We start from the raw sequence: 20,641 nt of genomic DNA on the forward strand, positions 1-20,641 counted from the left end.
TGGTCTCTGTCTAGCTCTCTAACTTCAGTTCCTACCACCCACGTTTACTATGCTCCTTCAATATGGGCCTTCTTCCTGTTCCAGGATATGCCAAGCCTTTCCCACCTCAGGGGCTACTGACCAAATTTAGGCTTCTCTCCTCCCAAATCTTTGTATCATTCCAATCTCAGCTAAAGTACTCTATTCTCATTACATGCTTTATTTTCTATAGGGCGTTTATGAATCTGAAATCCCTGTCATCTCCCACCATCACCCTCATTAGAATATAAGCTCTCTGAGGGCAGGAGCTTTATTTTCCTGTTCACCTCTGAATCATTCAGGCTTAGTATTAGAGTCAGGCATATAGTAGATATTCAATAAATGTTCATTGAGTGAATGAAACATTTTCAATTTTGCATATATTTTCTTCGAGAGAAAGTTACAAAATCTCTCTTAAATATTTCTCATCTTGATCTTACCATTAAAACTGGTAAACATAAATCAGGCAATTCTTTATTCTACCATATACTGGAGCTTCCCAATCATAAGGGAAAAATTAACGTGGCATAATGAGTTTGGCAGGAGACAGCAAGAAGAAAATGTTCTGCTGCATATGTTCCAAATACATTAAAGTTCAAAACTGAAACATTGTGATTTTTCTTGAAAATTGGCTACATTTCTATTTTGAAAGGGTTCCAACACTACCACATTCAAAGATCAGATCTTCAGCTGTTACTGATTCATACTCACAGAACGATGAAAGTTATTTCTCTTAAAATGGAAAATAGATCTTCTTTTTAATAACTTAAGATGATTAACTTACATTAAGTTATTATTGATCTTATCTTTTTTTTGTTATAAGCCACTGTTAAACAAGACTAAACTGACTCCCAAATCTCAACATAAAAATAAGAATATTCCTTTAGGCCATGTTTCTGGTTTAAGGTGAATTTCACTCTATGAAATTAAATGATTATTTAATATCTATACAATTTCAATATCATAAATAAGTAGTAATTTCAGCTTAAAATTTTAAATTCAATCAACATTTTTCCTACAGATAATTTTTAGCCTCAATATAAGTACTAAAACCCTTGGTTAACATAATCAATATATCATAAAAACATCATTTTATTTGTGGATAATAAACAAAAAATACGTCAGGAAACAGACTAGGTTTCAAAGATTTAGAAGTCCAACTACATATTCTAATTCACTGTTTATGAAACTTAAGAAATGTTCAGAACTCTCTTATAGAGAAAAAAAATTATCACTTGGTCTAAGTATTAAATTATTTGTATAATGATACTTAAATATACACATGAAAGTAAACTCCTTAGGCTTATAGTTCTTATAAAACTATAAAAGAAAGACAAAATTATAAATTAAATTCCAATACAACTACCAAACCAATAATACTCTAAAAACATTAATTCCGTTTGAAGGATGATGTTATTTTGCTAAAACCAAATGATGTCTGTTGTATTTAACAGGAGAAAGAGATTAACTTCAGGCCTGGTTCCATACTTCATTTTTTTCCTATATTTTGACATCCACACTACATTATAATTTGATGATACAGAAAATGTCTGTTCACAAAAGCATGTTGTACAAAATGCAAGACATAACTTCCAGGCTCTGTTTACTGTTCAGGATAATCAGATCTTCTATTTAGCTAAACCTTTGTCAGTAAACATCCTTTGAACACCAGTTACTTCGAGATCTAACTTGTCAACTCCATAAAGTGTCTTTCTCACTTGAATATCAGGTGAGCATCACAGTAGTTATTTAAGTCTTCACTGAGTGAGTATCAAACCAATCACTGCTAGAATCAGGACCAAAAAAATCTACACTGAAGACATACTACTATATTCTTATAAATAACGATAGCAAGTTGCTCTGTATCTTATTAAACTTAAGACAAAATCCCTCAAATATATCCAATCGATACAAGAATATGATACTTACAGTCTGGCAATCCTATACTACCATGTGTGATGACTCAACTCTCACACTTTAGTCAAGCCCCTGCAAAACCTGCATCATACAACGAAGCGTATGGTAGGTAATATGGCCTTCTCTCAACACCAAACGAAAAGAAAAAGTGAGGACTGAAACTGTAGAGAAAGTTCAGTTATACAGTGGTTATTTATATAAGTAGTTTGCACATTTGTTAAATCATGCACTCCTATTACTTAAAACAAAATGTGAAGACACACCCATATATATCGACTAATTTGTAAGTCATATGTATTTGCTACTTTAAATATATATAATAAATATTAGTGAAGCATAACTTCTTTCCTTTTTAAATTAAAAAACAAACATAAAGAAACTAATATTTTCTTCCCTTACCACTCTTTGCTATCTGATCTAAATAGAATACCCTGATCATGCTTATATAGATTTTAAAGATCATTAGTATGAAAATGAAATTTTAAAACTTCTCAAAAAAAGAAGGCATGAAACCCAATTTGAGAAACATATGTGGGGGGAAAATGGTCTAAAAAAATACTTTCCCATTATTATGTTTGCCAAACACTGAAGGAACAGGTAAGCCCTGCATCAGGGCTGCTAGGCCATTCTTTACCCACTCCCTGAAATTCTTCCTTGGCCCAATAAGGAACCAGTACCCAATGGGTAAAAAAAAAATACATTTTAAATAGATGAATAATCTTTCACCATCCTAGACCATTAGAGTGTGAAATTTCAAAAAGCATGAATTTTCATTTATGATGGACTGGTATGACCTTAATAAAACTTTTTCACTGAATGAAATTTAAATAAATTACTGTGTTGGTCAAAACATTTTTAAACCCTTCATTGAAAATTGCTATACATTCTATAGCCATGCTAGTAATCAGATAGTACTACCTTAGAGCATCCTTAGCTGCCAGAGCTAGGATCACCAGGCTTATCTTCAATATCACCGTCCCAATCTAGAATAGTAGCTGAAATTAAAGCAGCAGGAGATTTCAAGAATCACAGGGATCTTTGATGCCCTCTTAAATCTCTGTTTTCTGCTCATAGATGTTGCTTTTTTTTTCCTGACAAATTATTCCACGTACTCTATAGATTATTGCTTCTGCAGCAATGGAATGACTGTTGGACCAAGCAAATTCAACAAATGTTGTTATGTAATCATTAGCTTGATGTCAGGCTTTTCTTCCTCCTTGTCTTCCATGTCTTGAGGAATCTCCAAGTTAATAAATCTTGCCACTGATGCACTATGAAACTAATCATAACAAATCTGTGAGCCACAGGTGCTAGACCATCAAGATTTTCTGAATTACTTTTAATTTGCCAAATGTCAAACAATTGGCATTACTATACTATATGATGCCAGGTATTTTGTACTTATATTACTAGAAATAAAAACTCAAAAAACTTCACTGCAGAGACAGGAAGTCATCAGCAGCAGATATGTTACATGAGGGGACAGCTAGCTAGCTATAGGCTCATATATTTAAAGCCACATGTAGTTTAGTATAATAAGATAATAACTAACATTTATTGAGCAATTGGTATATTTCAAGCACCATATTAATAAAATAAGCACATTCCAAGCATTGTCTCATATATTATATCCAAGATATATTATTATCATCCTTATTTTACAGGTTATAAAACTGAGGCATACCGAAGTTAAGTAACATGTCCCAGGTCACATAGTTAGTAAATAGTGGAGTTTGGATTCAAACCTAGTTTGTTTGACACGAACATTTGCTTTTTTGTGTGTGTGTGAGGAAGATTAGCCCTGGGCTAACATCACTGCCCATCTTCCTCTACTTTACGTGGGACGCCTGCCACAGCATGGCTTGATGAGCATTGCATAGGTCCGAATATGGATCCAAACCTGCGAACCCCGGGCTGCCAGAAGGGGAGCATGAGAACTTAACTATTACACCACCAGGCCGGCCCCTGAGCATTTGCTTTTTACAACTCTGCTTTACCCTGAAACTATGTGAGGACATTTGAAAGGATTTAATGATGTGTTTTGTCTTATACTGATAATTTAATCAACTCAGAGGATTAAGTTAAATACATGAACTCATTACTGCTGTTCAATATTTATGGCACATAACTGACATAAAATAGGCCCTTGATATTCTAAATGGAAACATCCAGAGACCTTAGCAAACTCTCAAATTGAAGAATAGCAGTAGAGCATATAATTTCTCCTTTAAATGTAGTAAGGTATAACTGAAAAATTGAAGTGCCCACTTAAATGCAAAAATCAGAGAACAGAACTTCAAAGAGATACACAGGCTAATGTTCTAGACAGTCTCCAATCAATGCCCCTATGCCCTCGACTCTTTTCTACAGAAATGCATGGGGACTACAACCTGCTGCTGGCCCTTCTCTCACCAGGGCTTTTTAGCCACCAAGCCTGCCATTTTCACTCTCAACCAGGTGCACCCACACCGGTAGCCTACACCTAAGGCTATTGGTTTTTGTTATTTTTCCAATAATGATACGTACTGATATAGTCAGTCTCCCCAACTCAACTACTTTTATGACAAGTATCTTGGAATCTTGCTTAGTTAGCATCAGTAAAAGATTTTAAGAGTCTATATGTAACCTCTTTAGAATGCTGTAAGCAGTTTCCCAGGACTTGATAAGGCCTGAATTGCACATCTGGCCTGAAAAATATATGTTGACATCATTAATATGCCTTCTCTAGGACATTTCTATTCTCAAATGGCAAGAAAATCAAAAGGTCTCCTTAATTTTCTCTGGGCATTAAGCAAGATAGTTTAGATATTCTTTTCACTAAGAGGACTTGGATGGCTAGGCTTCTTCTGAGATATCACTTCCTCATTTTTTTAAAAATCTATTCGGCAAAGGATAAAATATAGAGACACAATACTGGTGGTGAAGAGTATTTTGCCACCACTTCTGCTCTTCAATTTGATCATAAAAGTCAATTAGGACAAAAATTAAAGGGGAAAAATATAAAATGGAGATTATCACAAACAAAATGAAAGATTAACTGGAAGATAATAATAAATCTCAATTAAATGTAATTCAACAATTTATTTTTTAAAAAGCAATATAACAGTCTTCATTGACATGAATTTCATTTAACCTTTGCATATGAAATTGTATAGGCACTTACCATAATATTTTATCCAAATTATCAATTAGATTATGGAAAAATAATATTAGAAGTTATGGAAAAATGGAAACAAGCTAAGATTACAGAATTAACCACTGTATTTCATTTCTAGAGAGTAAAAGAGAAAACCGGTTCAAATTCAGAAGAGACATGTTAAACAATATGGTAGAACTTCCAAAAACATATTTGAACACAGAATGTTAGTAGACAAGCAAATTAAAAATAAAAGGGAAGGTAGAGTTCTGAGTAAGGAACTTTCAAAACTTCCAGTTCTAACACAGAAGTGATGATTACTAGTATTTAAAACGTAGCCACAATATGCTAGAGGTAACGTGGTGAGGTACAGGAAGGTGGAAACACATATCTGTTGAGTTTACTATGTGACAGATATTGTGTTGCAGTCTTTTCAGATACTTAATTCTCACTAAATCACAACAATCCTGTGAAGACTATTGTCTCCATTCCAAAGATAAGGAAATTCAGTGAGGTCAGATCACTTGTCCAAAGTTGCATGGCTGATAAGCAGAAGAGCTGGGATTTGATTTGATTTGAAAGCCCACACACCTTCCATCCACTACTACATTCTTTGGCACAATGGAATACACTGCCTTTGACTCCAGTGCCAAGTAGTGAGCCGAGCCAAAGGAAACCTTTAATAACTTCCATACTCACATCAACAAATATTAAAGGAACATCACTTTTCCTCATCATAACCTCCTCTTAGTATTTCCATTTTCCATGGTTCAATGAAATTTATGCTTTAAACTTCATTACAAATATTTTTAAAATTTTAATAAATAAATCATTTAATTTTAGAGCTTTAAATCTGTTTTCACCTTTAAAAAAATGGAAAAATCTTCTCAAACTCTTTTTTTAATTACAATAAAACCTGACTCAGAATGCTTGGGGAATGGAATGTTCTGATTTCAACTCTTTTTCAAAACCCAAAACTGGCCTGGTGCCCTGCCAGCACCTGCACTGCCTGCACCCTGCGACGGCCACCACGGCCCCTGCCCTGCAGCCACAGCACTGCTGCTGAAGTCGCTGCCACCCTGGGACCCACTGCATGATTAAGCCACAATCTCAAATGAGTAAACATATTCCTTTCTGTCATCACACATTTATGGAGTTTCTGAAGGACAGTGAAGATTACTGCCAAGCACAGCATGACCTTTATGCGGACAAGAGAACTGTAGAAATTCATTACTACTCCACCAAGAAGCCATATCAAAGCAGTTCATCTGGACACAGAAGTGTTGAACTGAAATCCACAGAGCATTTTCCAGTTCTGACCTAGATGGGGTAAGCCTCAGTGCACTTCCTTTCTGTCGCTCAATATTACTGGATTGAACATTTGCTGCTTCTTGTTAGGAGGTTCATTTCATTTCCTGTTCTTCCCAAGTTTATATCCGAAGCACTGAGAATTTCAAGTGGAGTATGTTGAGTGAAGTTTCTTTACATCATTTCTGTAGTCAATTTTTCTAAATTTTTTCATAACCCTAATTAGTATTTTTTTAACTATATTAACATAGCTTGAATGAACTGCTCAACTCCCATGGAAGTCACATACAAGAACATATTTCTTATTATACATAATCCAATCTATGAGACCTTAAACAAAGTTATTGACAAACTTAAGAAGTAAGGAGTTACCACAACAGCAAGAGTATGTGAAGCAATGTGTGACATTGCTCTTAGGGAAACAGAAGGCATCCATGCTCTTGACAGGCCTTTAGATGAAGGTGCACTACCATCTAACCAGATTGTCGACCACTGATTAAGTCTTGTAAAAATCAAGTTTTGTGAAGAACCTGGTTGTACTGCTGCTCATTGTATTGCAGGCCTCGGGAGAGCTCCCGTGCTTGTTGCCCTCACATTAATAGAAGGTGGAATGAAACATGAAGACGAAGTACAGATCATAAGACAAAAGCAGCATGGAGTTTTACCATCAAGCAACTTTTGTATTTAAAGAACTATCACTCTAAAATGTGTCTGTGCCGCAAAGACTTCAATGGTCAATAGAACTAGGGTGCCTGATGCTACTGTCTTGGAAAAGAATTTCTTTAAAAGTTCAGATAGGACCTAATTTCTTGTACATATTAGCCAAGAAGTTGGCTTGGTGAATAAGTCTAATATTTTATAGGAATATTGAAAAGCAGTTTTACCAGATTACATGCCTGACAGAATCTCTATGTTTGGGTTAAAATCAACCTATTTGGACACTTAGCAAAAGATTCTTGCTGTTTAGCACTTAAAATTTGCTTATCGTTGGTACCAGCTGACCTTTCCTGAAATCCTGCAGTACTGAGTTATAAGTCTTCTTTAAATCGACTCCCATGCCAGAATCTTACCAAGACATAAGAAATTTAGACAGATTAGGTAACGAAATATCCAGTATAACACTTTCGTATGTTAGTATCACATAGAATTAAACCCCTAGGAACTATGAACACTAGAACTTATGTGGGTTATTCCTTCAGTCATTTCAAACATTGAAAGCTGGGCCAATATGGTTACTTGCTTGCTCACTTTACGTTTACATTTCCCACATTCATACCAGTATTTTTGTTAGACTTTTTACCAAGTCGTACAGGCACCATTTAATATTTTTCTATAAATTTCATTTTGTGCTGTGACAGAAAACCTCCATTTTGAAAATCTACACTGTACAGAAGCACATCTTTAATATTTAATGTCTCTAAGCAAAAAAGCTTTACAGTTAAGTTAATGTTTGCACTTTTGGGTACAACTTAACAGGGAGGACCTGAAAAGGAATGGGAGGAGGTTATTAAATATTTCTAGTAAGATATTGACTTTTGTCTTGTGAAGAATATGTAGAATACGCTCTTTAATTTAGTAGATATTTTTTAAAGGTAGAGAGGCTTTGTTATTGTAGCTAAAACAATTCTTAATCATAAAATTTTTGAAATTTTGTTACTTTTCCATACCTACTGGAAGTTGTTTACCAGCTATTATTTTTGTTTGAAGTGTGCTTTTTTAACTTCTCTTCCCAACCTCCCTTGCAAAAAAAGAAGTGGGTTTTTGCTAGAGAACTGAGCAGACATCTAATTTTTATATGCCTTTTGAGTTGTGTAACTCAGTATTTGGATACTTGATAATTTTATTATGTAATTGATCATATGGTGATGCGTATTAATGTTAGTTCAACCATATATTTATACTGTCTTATAATGTGTGGTTATAGTTCTGTGGGAGAAATAATTTGTCAGTGTTCATCAGCTTGTAAAAACCTAGTGCAAGAGATAAACATCTAAATAGATAAATGCAAAGAAAAAAGACAATACCTAGACTACTTTCTTGAATAAGTATAATCTACTATACAACAATCCTTATCAGTACATCAAAGCTAACATTTGAATATCTATTTTTATTAAATATAACAATATAGATCGAATTAGATGAAGTCCAAGAAATAGATTTTACTTGCCCAGAATAAACCTAAAATATATTTATAGAACAAGCTCCCTAATAAGATCTTATTTGATTGTCCTTTGGTTCAAGTAAGGTGGAGAAAAACTGACAGTTTAGGTAAATTAAGTTCTGACTAATATGGATTTCACTTTCTAAAATATCTGAATTTCACGATTTGAAGCCTTGGAGATGGATATACTCTTAAACATAACAATGGGTGGGCATAAGGATTTAACGTCAGGGTACCTTTTACTGAAATGAGTATGTCCTACTCATGCTCAGGTCAAATTCTTGGAAATCATTAATATTAAACTCTGTGAAATATCTTTTCTCCAAAGAAATCAAATTATGTTCACAAATGTTAATTTCACTTATCCTTTTCACAACCCTGAAAGAGTCAGATATAAGATGACAGAGAATGACAACACTTTCTATCAATTCTCCATTAGAAGTCCTCAGGCCTTTCTTGGAAATACTTATTATTATCACCACTTTCAGTGGTGAAATGTCAAGTTGAGTCTGACTTATTTTGAGGTCACTCACACTGCCACCACCCAAGCGCTTACATTTTTTCTTGGAGGCTATAGTTTACTCCCCTGCCTTTTCTCTTTCCTGTGTCCCCACTTCAGTTGACATTATACAAATCGGCAAGTGTATTCTAAACACCATAGGCTCTCAATACAGATTTGTTGGTTGGAAAAGGGAAGAAGGAAAGAAAGGAAGAGAAGTAAACTAAATTAGCGTGTATTCCACCCCTACCTCCCACCAGCTGTCTTTCTTCCTTCCTATTTCTCAGACCAAGCCAGCACCTATCCTAAGTCATATGACCTCAAATGCATCAGGCTCCTTTTATTGGTTCTCCAATATTTTTCAACCTAGTTTAGAAAGAATTAGTATCATAAATGGAAGAGTCGATGCAGAGACCTAAGAACCCCCAAATTAATTTTAATCCCTCTCTTCCTATTTTTACTTTTCCTTTCTTCTGACATTTTCCCCCAACTTATAAATTCCTTGTTTCAAAATCAAAAAATCTGTCTTGGTTCTAAATCCCCGTAGTCTATGCTCCGCTTCTCTTTCTTTCTCAGTCAACATCCTCCAGTCACTTTTTCTATTTCTTTGCTTCCCATTAACTCTTCAGACTACTGTAATCATAATTCTACTCACCTGATTCAAAAGAACCTGAGTGCACCTCCTATGTGACATTTCTCTAGTTAACACTGTTGGCTATTGCCTTGTCAAACTCCTCTTGGTTTCCATGATGCCTCACTTTTCCAGCATTCCAAATACTTCTTCTCTGCCACACCCACCAGGTGTCTTCTTGATAGGAACCAGTAAACATTCAAACTCACAAAATGACCAAATTTGGCATCAAATTCAGTTACAAGGATTTAGAATAGGAAATAATATTTGCCATTAAAACAGTGTGGTAGGCTTAATGTTGGCCCCCAAAGATGTCCATGTTCTAATCCCCAGACCCTGTGAATATGTTACTTTTAAAGGTAAAAGGGACTTTGCAGATGTGATTAAGTTAAGGATCCTGAGATGGGGAGATTATCCTGGATTATCTGGGTAGGCCCAATGTAATCACGAGGGTCCTTATAAGAGGGGTACAAAGGGTCAGAGTCAGAGAAGGTAATGTGACAGCAGAAGCAGAGAGGAAGAATGAGATGTGAAAACTAAAGAAGAGTCATTGAAGATATTATGCTGCTGGCTTTCAAAATGGAGAGTAGAGCCATGAGTCAAGGAAAGCAGACAGCCTCTAGAAGCTGGAAAAGGCAAGGAAACTGATTTTTCCCTAGAGCCGCCAGAAGGAACACAGACCTGATGACCCATTGTGGACTTCTGATCTCCAGAACTAAACTGCATTATTTTAAGCCACTAAATTTGTGGCAATTTGTTACAACAGCAATAGGAAACAAATATAGGCAGTATTAGGCAAGCCCTTCCATGGGAGTACCCTCATAACAAGCTACAGAGAGGTACACACAACTGTCCAGGACTCTCTCTTTCAAGTCTAAGAGGCTATAGCTGATACTGTGGTATAAGTGTATGTATATATGTATGTAATCCTCCCAAGCTATTCTCTTTGGTCCTTCAGGTGACAATTCAGATATGAGGGAATGAGACTTATATGGGCGGGCAGAATATCCACTTTGGCTTAGAAGCCTCATGCCCCACTGGAGTCAATACCTTATGCAATAACTCCATAGACATAGTTTTCAGGGTCCCTAAAAGGAACCAGCCCAATTACAAGAATCAACACACTCAGGGAAACCCCAAGGTATGGCTTTCTCCTCAAGTATTTATGATTTATTTATCCCGGTCCATTTGTAGTTATCTAATCAATAAGAGAACATTTTTACCATAAGCAATGTTGCCTACCTTTATCAGCTATCCAAGGAAACAGAGTTACAAGGTGAACAAAAGTCAAATTCTTTTGTAGAAGGAAAGGGTTTTGTTAACCCTTTACCCATACCTTAATTTATTCTAGTTAGGCTGTCTTAACTATAAAGAATCACTAAAGTGAGTTCAAACAGGGAGGATGAATATTAGAATGGCACACAATTTTATGGAAATTCAAGAATAATGCCTTACAAAGACTAGAACTCAAAAGTAGTTTTAGATATATCAACACAAAAAAATTGTAGAATATTATGGATTCCAGCGCTTTGCCACTCATGTGACTCAGCTATTCTGCAAGCATCTGCTTCTTTCTCCTTTTCCTACTAATAGGCATATTATTCCTATCTCGTCTGTACACAAGCAACTCATGCCTCACAATGACTCAACTTACAAACCTCCACCTTTTTATGACCTTTCTTATGGTAATTAATACTGTCACAGTAATAATAAAACTAGTATTTAGGATCATTAAATTAACGTCAAGTCAGATGATGCTAGGCCAATGCAATCAAAGTAATCAGAAAACATGACAGACTGATTCAAGAGATTGTGGAGTGACGCAAGGGAACAGGGAGCTGGGAATTACTCCCAACCAGATTGATGAACCAACAAGATTCACCCCATCTAAGTACTGTTTCCCCACCTTACCAACAGGGCTCTAAGGCTGAGAAAGATTAAATAATTTGTCCCAGATCAAAAAAACCAGCAATGATTTTCTCAGGCCATTTCCAGGTTTCCTGAAGACCTAATGATACAGAAGGAAGTAAAACATGTAAGTACGAACCTCAGGCACAGCAAAGAGCTGCCTTATGTGATGGTAGGTAAAATTCTGAGTGACAACGTGGCCCTTCCCCTAGTGACTGTTCTGGATTCCTCTGACCTGGCTGGTTTCTCCCTTTCTGCAGGCTGCACCAACTGCCAAACTCAGGATCACCACGGTGAGAAACTAGGGAAATAGAGGGGAGCAGTAGCCACTTACTCATATCCTTATCTCATATTTCCTTTGCATTGCTTCTTTGTTGGTTTGGAAACAATCTGAAGCAAAAGCAACATAAGTCATCATTCCTGCCCATTTCTGAAACTAAACTAGACTTTGTAGTCTGGCCTAACTCAAGAACCGAGTCACCATGCTGTGCATTACATCCCCAGGACTTATTAATCTTATAACTGGAAGTTTGTACCTTTTGATCAGCTTCACTCATTTCTCACACCCGTTAATCCTCACCTCTGCCAACCACCAATCTGTTCTCTGTATCTACAAGTTCAGGGGTTTTTTAGATTCCAAATATGTAAGATTATACAGTATTTGTCTTTCTCTGTCCGACTAATTTCTCTTAGCATAATGCCCTCAAGGTCCATCCATGTTGTCACAAATGTCAGGATTTCCTTCTTTTTTGGCTGAATAATATTCCATTGTATATACATGCGCCACATTTTCTTTATCCATTCATCTGTCCATGAACACTTACGTTGTTCCACGTCTTAGTTATTGTAAATAATACTGCAAAGAACATGGAGGTGTAGACATCTTTTCGAGTTAGTGTTTTTGTTTCCTTAGGATAAATACCCAGAAATGGAATTGCTGGATCATATGGTAGTTCTCTTTTTAGTTTTTTGAGGAACCTCCATACTGTTTTCCATAGTGGCTGCACTAATTTACATTCCCACCAACAGTACACAGGAATTCCCTTTTCTCCATATCCTCGCCAACACCTGTTGTCTTTTTGATAACAGCCATTCCGACAGGTGGGAGATGATACCCTATTGTGGTTTTCATTTGCATTTCCCTGATAATTAGTGATGTTGAGCATCTTTTCATGTACCTCTTAGTCATATGTATATCTTCTTTGGAAAATGTTTATTTAGATAATTTGCTCATTTTTCAATTGGATTGTTTGCTTTTTTACTATGAGTTATATGAGTTCTTCATATATTTTGGATATTAACCCCTTACCAGATATATGATTTGCACATATTTTCTCCCATTCAGTAGGTTGCCTTTTCATTTTGCTGTTGGTTTCCTTTGCTGTACAGAAGCTTTTTAGTTTGACGTAGTCCCACTTGTTGATTTTTGCTTTTGTTGCCTTTGCTTTTGGTGTCAAATCCAAAAAATCATCAGCAAGACCAATGTCAAGGAGCGTACTGCCTATGTTTTCTTCTAGGAGTTTTATGGTTTCAGGTCTTACTTTCAAGTCTTTAATCCATTTTGAGATGATTTTTGTGTATGGTGTACATTAGTAGTCCTGTTTCATTCTTTTGCATGTGGCTGTCCAGTTTTCCCAACACCATTTATTTAAGAGACTGTCCTTTCCTCATTGTATATGCTTAGCTCCTTCGTTGTAAATTAATTGACCATATATGCGTGGGTTTACTTCTCGGCTCCTGATTCTGTTCCATCGGGCTATGTGTCTGTCTTTATGCGAATATCATACTGCTTTGATTACTATAGCTTCGTAATATAGTTTGAAATTAGGAAGTGCGACACCTCCAGATTTGTTCTTCTTTTTCAAGGTTGCTTTGGCTATTTGGGGTCTTTTGTGGTTTCACACAAATTTTAGAATTGTTTTTTCTATTTCTGTGAAAAATGCCACAGAAATTTTGATAGGGACTGAATTGAATCTGTAGGTTGCTTTGGGTACTATGGACATTTTAACAATATTAATTCTTCCAATCCATGAGCACGGAACATCTTTCCATTTACTTGTGTCTTCTTCAATTTCATTAATGCCTTATAGTTTTCAGTGTATAAGTCTTTCACCTCCTTGGTTAAATTTATTCCTAGGTATTTTACTGTTTTTGATGCAAGTGTAAACGGGATGGTTTTCTGAATTTCTTTTTCTGATAGCTCATTATTAGTGTATTGAAACACAACAGATTTTTGTATATTGATTTTATATCCTTCAACTTTACTGAATTCGTTTGTTCTAACAGTTTTCTGGTATAGTCGTTATGGTTTTCTATATATAATATCATGTCATCTGCAAATAGAGACAGTTTGACCAACAGCTTGTACTCTTAAACACTATGCTAACTGCCTCCCACCTAAATTGTGATTTCCTTACATTTACACAGTCCTTTGAAGCACCTGAATTTTAAATTGGTTTATAATTGATTTTAAAGCAATCATTTAACAAGGTTATTTAACAAGGCCATCACAAATACTCAGGAAACAAAGTTACTGCACATTCTGACGTAAATACTAGATATAAGATGCAATAGATTCACTTATTGGAGGTGCCAACGTGAAAATAAAAATAATTTTCTGCGTTATCTTCAAATTGAGATAGATGGACAATGAAAAAGCTCATAATAGGAGAAAGCTCTGAAGATAGGCTATTGTAATTTGGGCAAGATTATTAGATTATCATTTACAGTAGTAAATCAAGTATATTAAGTTATCATGCAAACACCAACTTCATAAGGCATATCAATATTAACTTTATTTTCAATTATTTGCTTTCACTTATCCTTTTTCTTCACTGTTTCACTTATTTATACTGATGAATTGGGCAACATAGCATAATATAACCACTATACCAGGATTCTAGCATTAGGTCTGCCACCACACCATTGTTGACCTTAAACATCACTTTACCTCTCAGGAACACATTTTTCTCATGTGTGATATAACGGATTTCTCTGGACTACTAATTTTGAGGTCTTTAAAGACAATTTTTATCCCAAAATTTTCAAATATGAAAAGTTTTGAAGATTAAAACCACTTTTTTATGGTACAGAGATCTGAAAGGAAGAAAACTGTCATTGTTTGTAGATTTTATGGCTACCAAAAAAAGAGAATTTATATTCAAATTATTAAAATTAATAAGAGTTCAGCAAGTTGCTAGAACAATATACGAAAAACAACTGCATGTGCAACAGAAGTAAGAAAATGTATTTTTTAAAAGGTACCACTTACAATACCTAAGACAACTAAAAATTCTACCAAAGATGTTTATGGAGAGAAATTAAAAATTTTAGAACTTAAGTGAAAGCTGTTAAACACATAATTAAATGGAGATACATCTTATTCATAAATTGAAACATTTAATACCATGAAGAAGCCCATTCTCTCTAAATTAATCTGAAACTCACTGCAATGCAAATCAAAGTCCCAACAGGCCTTTAAGAACTTGACAAGCTGATTCTAAACTTAACATGAAAGAACAAGATCCGAGAATAGCCAAGACAATTCTAAAGAACAAAGGCAAGGAAATCAAGTTACTGGATATGAGGATGGTGTCAGTAATGAAGACATTGTGTTTGTGATGAAGGAATAAGCTTCTCTCCCTTCTTCAACATCCCAAAACCTTCCTATCAATTTACAAATCAATAAAGAAATTTCCCCTTTGCTCCATAAAACCCTTCAAGGTCTTCTTAGTCTTGCAAATGGGTCCTGCTTATTACCTAAACATAACAGCAGGAGGGCAGTGGGTGGGCAACATGCTCCCTTTACCTTAGTCACTATTCTCCTTAGAGCACATTTCGACTTCTTAACTATTCTAAATGTTTCCCTATTCCAGATATTATACCCCTCACCAGGAACATCATGTAGAACCACAGACAGATCAGCTGCCAATGTGAGAATAAAATGACAGATTGTTCAGAATACATAAGTATCCATATTCAAACACTGTTATTTATATTTTTACAGAGTATATGAGAAAAAACTGTTGAGAAGTGACAGGAGACAAGAAGCAGAACATTCAAAGGCATGAGTTAATATTATCTTGACAATATGATAATACATTGCAAATTATTTACAAAGCATATTTACTACATTTTGTCCCTTTGTTCATTAAAAATGAGGCAAAATCATAAAATAAAAATAGTCATAGAATAAAATTTTAAATATACGTTTAATTATTTAGAAAATTTTATAAATTATTGTAATGGTTTAAAAGAATCACTCAGTGACCTCCCTGTACAGAGTACTCTACAAAGTTCTACATAATGACACAAAGGAAAGAACGATGTATGGGTAGGAAAGGAGAGCACAGAGGACATTCTAAGTCTTCTAGGTGGGATAAATGATTAAAAAAAAAGTAGAAATAGAAGTAACTAAATACTATGCAGTAGATGTCATAACAAATCAACAAATGAACATAATAAGTTAGAATTAACAAAGCAGCAGTTAAAGACTGAAGGCTAGTTGAAAATTTTGAATTTTTTAGAGACGCAACAGAGTCACTGCAGGTTCTTGCCCGTGGGAGTGAAAAGACAAAAGCAGTGTCTGAGAAAAATAATTCTGACAGCTGCGTGTAGGATGAGTTGGAGGGAGAAACAGACTAGAAACGGGGAATCAATAGCGACAAAGCTGTTGAAGTACAGAAGCACATTTTACAGCTACAAAGTATGATGGAGTACAGAAGCATGAAGTACATAAAGCCTGACATAATGAAGACAGACAACAGTAAAAACTATGGAAAAAATAAGAAAATGAGAAAATAGGAGAGGCATTTCTTATATTTATTAAATTAATATTAACTATTTTCGTAACACCCCAGAACTACATTCTACCTGTACATATACATCTTTGAATTTAATAAAAGCTATTACATGATCAATGTGCATAATTATACCAACCTCTACAGGATTGTCATAAGAATAAAAAGAGATAATGTTATTATATTAAAAGAATTCTCTAATTGTAAACGCTACATAAATATTTACTGTTGTAATTTCTTAGGGAGGAGATAGCTATGATATAATAGAAGTGCTCCAGCCATAAAGTCAGAAGACCTGAATTCAAATTCTGGTTCTACTGTTTAGTGGTACCTCTAATGGACCTTAAGCAGGTCATCTAACCATTCTGAGTTACCATTTAAATATGTAAAATGGGAAAAGGCAATCTCTCATAAAGACCACAAGGAAGAAACGAAATAATTCACTATAAAATCAGTAACATAGTATCTGAATTACGGTGGATAGGGAACACGAGTTGTTGCGGAGGAGGAGGCCGGAAGTTAAGTCCATTGTGGCTGACCTGATTGCAGAGAAAGCCACAAGCGTTTTCAAAGAACCATAAGAACCATGTCCTTCTCCATATTTTAATGAGAAATTATACAAGAAAATTCTGAATATCTTCTTAATTCTCCACCTTAGACAATGCCCTCTTATGTATAAGATCTAATCCATAGCAGCATAAAGAGCAACAGTCAAAAGCTATATTACCAATGTGATTTTAAAAACAATAACAACAGGCAATTAGTGATTTTTTTCCTTTTTAATTTACAGAAACATTACCAGAATTCACATTTCTAATGCTAATATTTATTACCTGAGAAAAAAATTAAAAGGGACAAGGGACCCAGAAAAAGTACATCCCAAGAGAACTTAAATAGCAGGAAGGTAGACAATAAGTAAAGTTGACATTAACTTGTCTTAGGCAAGACTCTTACGAACTTCTATCTGATAGAAAGAAATGAATTTGAAGTTCTCTGGTGAGATCACCCCCACCCATGGATCCCTAAAGTAGAAGTTAGGAAATAGTTTATAAAATCAACTACAGAGCACTTTTAGCTCAGTGTGGTTTGAGAAACAAGAGTTAAAGAGAATATAAATAAGCAGTATTCATAAATATTTCCTTTCTAGCCTAGACCAATCAGGTTCCACTCAGCTAGAGGTCTTTAGCTTACTATTCATTCATGCATTCAACTCTGCACAATATACTAAAGACTGCATTGTGTGGAATATAAACATAGCATCAGAACCAGCCTTGAAGAAATAAGATCAATACATACAAAAAGTACCTTGATAGAAGTATAAATAAAATATTATTTCTGCAAGAAGGACCAAGAAAGCTTTAGGGAATGCATGAATTAAATTTGGGCAGAGGAAAACTAGAAAGGAGGGAGGAAGGAAAAAACTACAGGTGGAAGGACTGGTGGGAGGAAATGACAGAGGCCAACGCAGGGACTTCTAAGAGGGAATTGGTTGGAGCGTGAGGAATTGAAATTAACGATCAGAATACCAGATATGGGACAGGACTGCAAAAGCCCTGAGTACCAGCATGAGGAATGTGAACTTTATTTTGCATACACTAAGAGTTTATGCATAAGAGCAGATGAAGACTAAAATTAGGAATTTAATTAGGAATTAGGAATTTAATTTAAATTAGGAATATTAATCTCACATAATGATTAAAATACAGAGTAAGGGAAAAAAATAGAATCAGAAAAGCTGCTGGATTTAACTACAGAAATAGATAGTTTATCAGACAGGGATCATTACAAAAACTCACATCCCCCCAACTTGTAGTAGATCTAAATCATCTTTTAAGAAAAATTATATACACATTTAACTCCATAACCAATCTTGTGCACTCAGCCAAAAAAAAAAAAAAAAAAGAGGAGAATCTCACCCACCCGAATACTCAATGCATTTATTCCCCAAAATAAACACGAGATGGGAGCTATGACTCTACATTCCCTCAGTCAGTCTCAATTCCCATGTGCCTCTCACAGCATGAGCATCACAATTCCACATGTTCCCTACTCCTAAGGAAGCCACCTTATCAAGTGTTCCACCAAAGAAAAAGAAAAGGAAAACAATGATCTGCTCTAGCCCTGGAGGAAAAACTGGCTGTGTTAGACTTGATGAAAGACAATACCATATTATACTTTATGTGCTATTTAAGAAACTTTCAAGAATAATTTTGGCTCAATTTTTGCTTCACATACTGACTTTAGAATCTAACCCCTGCTTAAGGCCTCTTTTCCGCATCTCAAGCACATTAAGCATATTTGAGGTAGTGAAACAGGGATTTAGTCCAAAACAATTATTGAGGGCAGAAAATTTCCTAGAAATAGTGAAATGTTTCAGCAAGCTAAAACCAGGCAAATAAACAAAATCTCTGAGGATGGGTACAGTTATAGAAAGCCTGGTTACAGAGTGGAAGACACCTATCCTCCATGGAACTTAGGTATGAAAACGATAACAGTCAAGCTGGCGGGCAATTATGAAGATCTTATGAGCATGTCTTTTTATTTTCCTCCATAATCATTAAAATCACTTTTCCCTGAGTCAATATTTTGAAATGGTATTATAGAATTCTGGCAACCCATTTATTAAAATGTCTTTTATACCAAATCCACATTTGCTAAAAACTAAACTACCACAATTTAAGAGATAAAAATATTTTTACTTTTAAAGTAAAAAATTGTATTTGCTTTGCCTAACTGATAAAGTATTTCTAAGTCACGTGTTTATTTATTCAATACCTACAGAGCACCTTCTATGGTGCTAGCCACTGTGCTAGGTGCCGGAAGTATAAAGTGAAAGGAAATATAATCCTTGTTCCCTTCAAGGCATTTACAATCTAATGAAGGAGACATACTATAATTAGTAAAATCATGTTATAATCAAAGTATACACAGGACAGACACCACAGAAGCAAAAAAGGGGGTCAGGAAATGCTTTTTTGAAGAAGTATCAGAGTAAGGTGAATTTGGAAGATCACGTAAAACTTAAAGCTGTGCTTCAAACTTGCTTGTGCATCAGACCCACGTACAGAGCTGATGCCTAGGCCTCAATTCAGCTCTAGTGAATTAGAATCTCCAGGAGTGAAGCCAAGAAATCAGTATTTTTAACATGCACCACAAGTGATTCAGAATCACAGCCAGGTTTAGGTAGCAGTGAGCCAGAAGCACAGATAACCACGCTAGGCAGAGAGAACAGCTCAAGTGGACGGAGTGTGTGAAATACAGACAGAAGATCAGAGAGAAATCAAAACAAGAGCAGTGACATAACTAATGTGACATTTCAAACAGGATCGATGGAATTGATGTGAACTTCCAAAAGAAAAGTCAATCATTTGTGTCATGGATTTTAGTAAATGATTTGTGACACGAACTAATTTCTTACTGAAGCATATGGGAAAACTAAATGCAAATACTTTGCATTTCAAATAAAGGTAAAATGCTCCTTTAAAAAAGCAAACAAATTTTTTTTAAAAAGCAGAGCTTACTCATAATTTTTATTAATGTAATGATCAATCATTTTTCTCAGGGTACATATCTGGCATATGACAGAAGTTATGATAATATAGTTTTAACTTGAAAATGCCCCACAATGTATAAAATAAATTCAAACTGTATTGTGAAATTCAAGCTTTAAAACTGAAAGCTGTTTTTAATGATTTTTAAGTTTCCAAACTGTTATTTCATAATAATTTGTTACTTTCTGACTAAAACATTACTCATAATTATATTTTTATATTTAATTCCTGGTAGGAGTAAAATGGGACAAGTCACCAATAAGAGGAGTATTCACCATAATAGGCTAAAAACTAAATAGAATCTTTTCTGTTGTTCTCTGTTTATTAAATAACAAATGGTTTAAATCACCAACTGTTTAAATCCCCAATTCATTCCCCAACAAAGACTTCATAAATAGAGATGTAGACAGGCAATCACTTGAAACAGGAATAAACTTTTATAGACCATTCTTTAGAAACCTAGGGACAAATCTACTAATTATAATATATAAAATACATCCCATAGTTACATCCTATTTCTAAAAACGCCCTCTACATCTTACTGAAACCATTTACACATACCCTACTGACTTATAGACCAGACAAGGATCCGTTTACCAAAGTGAAAACCTTTGAAAACCATGCACAGTAACCTCCTGGAGGAGCTCATAGGGTACAGATGCCACAGCGGCTAAAAACACCACATAGACCTATTTGAGAACCAACTGACAAAC

General features: G+C 35.0%; 1 protein-coding gene and 1 pseudogene across 1 annotated transcript in view; one reads left to right on the forward strand and one right to left on the reverse strand.

The window, feature by feature from the left end:
- The window catches only part of PIGK (phosphatidylinositol glycan anchor biosynthesis class K), a 113,748-nt gene that overhangs the window by 83,559 nt on the left and 9,548 nt on the right, over positions 1 to 20,641 (reverse strand). The window lies entirely within an intron of this gene.
- On the forward strand, positions 6,602 to 7,275 carry LOC131404080 (protein tyrosine phosphatase type IVA 1-like; annotated as a pseudogene).

This window comes from Diceros bicornis, chromosome 4, assembly GCF_020826845.1.
Source record: "Diceros bicornis minor isolate mBicDic1 chromosome 4, mDicBic1.mat.cur, whole genome shotgun sequence".
NCBI lineage: Eukaryota > Metazoa > Chordata > Mammalia > Perissodactyla > Rhinocerotidae > Diceros > Diceros bicornis.